Source organism: Drosophila ficusphila, unplaced genomic scaffold (genome assembly GCF_018152265.1).
Source record: "Drosophila ficusphila isolate 14025-0441.05 unplaced genomic scaffold, ASM1815226v1 contig_309, whole genome shotgun sequence".
In the NCBI taxonomy this organism is placed as follows: Eukaryota; Metazoa; Arthropoda; class Insecta; order Diptera; family Drosophilidae; genus Drosophila; species Drosophila ficusphila.
In genome coordinates, this window is record NW_025064215.1 from 34,025 (window position 1) to 40,376 (window position 6,352).

The window sequence follows — 6,352 nt, forward strand, 5'->3', positions numbered from 1 at the left end:
AATATGTTCCAATCGTGTTTGAATATTTAAAAGTTTTTCCTTGTCCTCAGGCGTTATAATGTTAAAATATTCTCGTATGAAATCTATAATTTTTTTTAAAATGCTCATATTTTCGTGTTGAACTTTTTTTTTTTTTTGTTTTGTTTTTGTTTGACTTTTTCTTCTTGTTATATTCTATTGGATATCCATGTGTAAGACTTGCACATAATCATTGATGTCGTATGTTCCAATGTTTGGTTCTGACTGACTTCTGAAAATTGACTGTACTCCATTATCTGACTGACTTCTGACAACTGGCTGTACTCCATCATCTGATTCATTTTCATCATTAAAATCTCGTTCATATAGAAAACTTGTTTCCCGGAGTTGATTACTTTTTGGCATATCGCAGTAAATTCTTAATATTTTGTTCATAAAATCACTGTAATATCGACAATTAATATCTATCAATCCTCTCAAATATTTTATTTTAAAGTGTCTTGCATATACGTTCGGTGACTCAATCACTCCGCCAATATTTTTCTCCATCCTTATTAGATGACGGCGAAAATTTTCCACCGCGTCAGAGACTGAGGGGAACGTTGCTGGCAATGGTTCATATCTAAATGTTGTTTCACGTTCAAATTGTCGCCGGTTCGTCTCTTTTGTAGAATCAATTTTTGTTACTTTAAAACACACGAGTACGAGAAGTACTACTTTTAGTAAAAACACCTTGTTGTTCATTTTTCTTCGATGCTCTCTTAACAACTAGTTTTACAGAATTATTCCTGTGGTATATTTATACTGGTGCGTATATACATATGTATGGAAAAAAAAGGTAAAAACAAAATAGGTATACATTGTATGCGACTTGTATTTATTTGAAACGCAATAGCTGTTTGATCTCTTGAATAAGGCACACACATGTACAAATTTACATATGTATGTGTATAGTAATGTTACAGAATTGCGATAAAGTAAAATATGTATACCTACATATAACCGCAATAGTTGTTTGACCCCCTTTGAATTGTGATTAAAAAATACATTGTATGTGCGCTCATCATTTTATTTATTTTTTATTTGAAATATAGTGAACATACATATAGTTGTTTTTTTACATACAATATGTGCGATTATAATTTTTATTTGAAATATAGGAGTACATAATTTGTATTTGAAATATAGGAGTACATAAAATATATTTGAAATATAGGAGTACATAAAATATATTTGAAATATAGGAGTACATAAAATATGATTACAAAAATTAAAGTGTCAATTATTTATTGAGCTCCACATTGCTCAATTGATTTTCATATGTAACATTTGAGTGTAGTTATTAATGTCATCATTAATGATGACATTTTCCAAGCTATCGGGGTTTTTTCTAACTTCTACTTGTTCGATTTCCCCGTTGTCTAATATCCGTTCAATTATTTTTGTTTCATAAAATTGAGTGCAATGTAATGTTAGAATCTTCTTTTCATAATTACTTTCATATAAGCAACGAATTGAGATAGCCGTATCTTTATATTTAAGGTTAAAATGTCTATAAAATGGGGTAGTAGCGTTTATTATTCCTCCGATATATTGTTCTTTTTCTATTAAGGCCTCCTGAAAAGATTTCACCGCATCCTCTCTAGTAAATTGCTCATAACTGTCACTGTAAATTTCTTCTATTGAGCTTTCTGTTGTCGGTTGTTGTGGTGGTGGCGATGGCTCTGTAGATTTTTATATATTTTTTTTTTTTTTTTTTTTTTAGTAATTAAAAAAAATAATGTATTGTTGTCTTTAACAACATCGTTACCTCCGCTTTTTTTTGACCTCGTTTCCAGTATCGTTGATGTAGTTGTAGTTGTTTTTGCTGTTGTTGTTGTTGTTGGGGAAGACATCGTTGTCAAATCAAACAGTTCAACATCCGTTTTTGATTCCTTATTGAGAAACTCGAATGTGAGGTCTATTTTTATAACATCGTTGTTTGGCAAGGTATAATTAAATTGTATAGTTTTTATAGTTGTCGGTTTGCAATTTCCTGAATGTGCATTAAATAGCAAAACAGTTGCAAGGATTATAATTTGTAACATTTTTTCAACTTCTGAATTATAGTTTCTAGTTTCGAATCTGATTTATTACTAATTTCTACATCATGTTCGTGTAAACAAGAAAACTAAATATATATGTATGTACATACGTATGTAATGTTTTCTCGAAGCTCTGTTGAAAGCGTCTTACGTATATGTATATACAATGCATATTATTTTTCAAGCTCGTTTTTATACTTTGTTTACAGTAATCTGTAATCTGTGACTTGTTGTTGTTGTTGTTGTTCTCTTACTCAGAACGCGAGAAATTAAGTATATGCATGCATTTAAAATATTTTTCGAACTTCGTTTGTTAGTGGTGTATATTCGAATAATTTATCATGAATTATTAGGCAGTATGCTGATGTTTTTTCGGGGATATTTGTTAATGTCTTAACATCAATTCGTATATCAATAGGTCCGCTTTTCACTGTTTCATTCTGATGTGTCACATCTAAAACAATGAGGGGGGCATCATCTTTAAAAGCCTCTATCGACAATAATGGTTGCGCTTCAAATCCATAATAACTTTTTTGAAATTTAATATACATGTCATATAATAGTCCATATCTATTCATACTAAAGTTTTGATTTAATAAATCATATGGATAAACTTCAGAATTCAGATATACTTTCACGTCGTTTAAATCGCAGTGAACATATTTATTTTTATTTTTAAATGCGAGAATAATATAGCGAGGGCGTTCAGTTTCAACTGCTAATTTCACATTCCATATAAATGAAGTACTTTGTGGAACTACTGGATTATAATAGATATCCCAACTCCTGAACGGTATTAATAACGGAGTTTGTTTGTTTATTATTTTAAACATGTATAATTTATAAGCATCTGACAATTGAACATGTGGCACTTTCCATACAATACTCGAAATTATCATTTTTAATTGTGACATTGGTAGGTCAGTAGCAGTACTTTTAAAAACATTTTCATTATCCTTTGCTCGTAACAGAATTAGTTCATGTTTTCCATTAAGCAATATCTTGTTATAGTCTTCTGCAAATCCGAGTAGCATGTTCAACGGTAGACAAAAATTGAAGTTTCCTTTTTCAAGTTTTAATTTTAAATTGTTGTCTTCATATATGGACCATCCAGAATTTCTAAACATATCCAGTTGATTTTGCTTCATTGATAAGTAATTTTTTAAATCAGTAGTTACACCCAAATGTCGTGTTCGATCAATTTCAATACCGTTCAATTCATATCGTATATCACTAAATAAATATGACATACAGTTGTTTAATAACTCTATTGCAGATACGATTGAACCATCAAGTTTTGTGATATGTCCTTGAATGTAGAGGAAACTTTCGCTTGGCAATACAAACAAATCTTGATTTTGTATTGCAATCCGAATTTCATCATTGTTATCATATGAACGTAAATAGGCTGAATAACTATGATAATTTTTCTTTATTATTGAATTATCAATAGTGGGTTTCTCGAGCACATTAATTATATGCGACATTTTTTAATTTGAAGCCTAAACTCGATAAAAATTTTTTATTACACTCCGTTAATGGGATTTTTTGTGTTTGTTTTTGTTGTCGTTGTCGTCCTCGTTGTCGTCTACTGTCTGACGTGTTCAGTGTTTGTGAAGCGAGTAAGGATGAATTAAGTGATAATAAGTTATTATACTCATTGTTGTTGTTGTTGTATATAATCATCTTTTTTTTTGTTTTATATCGGTTTCAGATGTAATCTGATTGTAATTCTTTCACCACGAAAATTAATCAGGTCACCGTTTTGATCAACGATTTTTAAAGTTATAGAATGTATTTGGGTTGTGTTGACTGGTAGATATATAACATTTTGTGGTGTCTCAGTTATTTTGTAGCCAGGACTTACGACAAGTGCAAACTGATGTAATGTGTGCGCTGTTTCATTGTTTATATATGCTCCATTTATAATACTGCATTGCACACAAATGCTATTGATTTTTGTAATATCGATTGTCTTATCAGAAGTATGTTTTATTTTAGGCGTTAATGTTTTTGAAGTGAATCCTAATAATGATCCGATTGATTTTTTCCTATCGAAATATATTGGATCGGTTGAAGAGAAAATTTCTGATTGTAAAGTGTTATAGTTCGGAACTAGGTAGAAATTACGCCTTTCACTTCCATTGGTTTCCTTTTCCGTTAAATTGTTATATTCATCCGTTATAAGTTCACTAATATCGTTGATTTCATATGAGCCTACAGGAATTTTTATCGTATGTTTGCCAATATGAAATAAATTATTTTCTATATCAACGTTTGGGATCGAATGGTATGTGTCTAAGCTTATTAAACCGCACTGATAGTTCCCTTCAAGTTCAATGGGTGGGAAATAATCTGCCACCAGTACTGATGTATCACCTGTCAGTGTTAATGTTATTGACATCTTAACGCCTCAGAAGTGAATGGACAATTAAAAACAAAAAAAACATTTATTTATATATATATATATATGTATGTATGTATGTATGTATGTATGGTTACAAGTCAATCCAAGAATTATGCTCTGATGAGAATCCTAACCATTTAACGAATGCTTTACCATTTCGACGTTTAATAACCTTCTCCACTAGATATGTATCGGGAAATTTAGTTTTCATCAACTCATACTCATAAAATCCTCCTTTAATATCATTTCCTTGATAATCTTCTAATATATACGTAATGGGATTGGTATTTTGTATTCGTTTGATTTTGAATATCTCAGTTGTCCAGTTGGGAGTATAACCTTTTTCAAATACATGCTTGTATTTACTAATTCGCACATAATCATTAACTTCGAATTTCGGTTTGTGTGTAATTTTTAAATGATTGTAAACGCTATCGAGTAGGAATTGTTCATTTGTGAAATTTACATCGTTCGGTGTCATCCTTATTGTCTTATGATACGTATTATTATATTTCGCAATCAGTGACTTGTAAATATGAATCCATTTGTAGGTGCCTTGATAGCTGAACTCTTTCCACATCATATTTTTGATGGTTCTGTTAAATCGTTCAACGATACTTGCCTTTTTCAAAAAAAGAAATGTTATAAATGTTGAATAATGATTAATATAATTTAATTTCATCATATTTACCTTTAAAATGCTAAATGTTGAATAATGGTTAATATGATTTAATTTCATCAGATTTTGAAATGTCTTGTTGAAAAATTCTTTACCATCATCGGTTTGCAAGTTTTTTGGCTTTCGTTGTGCGTCATCGAAAATGCTTTTCATACTTTTCATGACGCTGTCTCCTGTTTTGTTTTTAATAGCAACAGCCCATGCTTGCTTCGAGAACGTGTCAATAACAGTTAAAAGATAGCGATAACCCTCATTATATAATTCGTATGGCTTCATTTCAACTAAATCAGCTTGCCATAAGTCATCTATCCCCTTCACTATCACACGGCGTCGAACAAAATTTTTTCGTCCTTGTCTATGCAACTCTTCGATGAGTTGCCTTTTATCCGCATTCACAGTGTTGTTATTATTACTCATTTTTTTTTTTTTTTTTTTTTTTTTTTTTTTTTTTTTTTTATTTAATATTTAATATTTAATAAGTGGATACTTTAATCTAATTTTTTGTACATCTACGTCTACGAGTCTAGATGACCTGATTACATCAAAGAAAACATCCTCAAGACGTGTCAAATTGATTTGTAATGCTTCTATATAATCAGAATAAATTTTTTTAGAGTATTCATTAAAGGTTATTCTTATAAATTCCGCCTTGTCATCGACATCGGCTTTAAGACTTGTTTCTAATTGAACTATTCTACTAGTTAAAATTTGTACGTCCCTTCTCAAGCTTTGTATATCGATATCCGTTTTTTGTTGTTGTTTGAGCACGTCTTTTTCAGTTTCGAAAGGTTGCCTCCTCCAGAACCGCCGGAATCCCTTGACTGTGAAAAGCTTTCACCAAATTTGTTTATCTGATTCATTTTATTATATTTGCTTCTCTAAGCTCTTCTATAATGGATATAATTTCGTTTTTATGATTGGTATTCCCGGCACCCTCCGATGCTAATAGTAAACGCAATCTCTCGACTAATTCATTTGGATCATCCCAATACTTGTATCCTCTGTTCTTCTTTGTATAAGATTTTGTTGTTCTTGTTGTAAACAAACCTTTACCGACAAGTCGTGTTTTCGGATTGATTAGTTTTTTTATGATATGCTGGTATTTAAACGATTTAGTCCCTTTAACTTGCGAACTATTCAGATATTTGCGTTTATGAGCATTTGTTCTTAGCAAAATTTCTTGATAATTTTTCAAGTCCTGAT

General features: G+C 30.6%; 1 long non-coding RNA gene across 1 annotated transcript; it reads right to left on the reverse strand.

Annotated features, from left to right (window-relative positions):
* Positions 1–1,030: 1,030 nt before the first annotated feature.
* LOC122319943 lies at positions 1,031–2,100 on the reverse strand. The gene is made up of 2 exons (XR_006245407.1): positions 1,790–2,100; positions 1,031–1,703 (listed from the first exon to the last, which is right to left on the reverse strand). It is a non-coding gene; the product is annotated as an uncharacterized LOC122319943 (long non-coding RNA).
* Between the last annotated feature and the right edge of the window lie 4,252 nt (positions 2,101–6,352).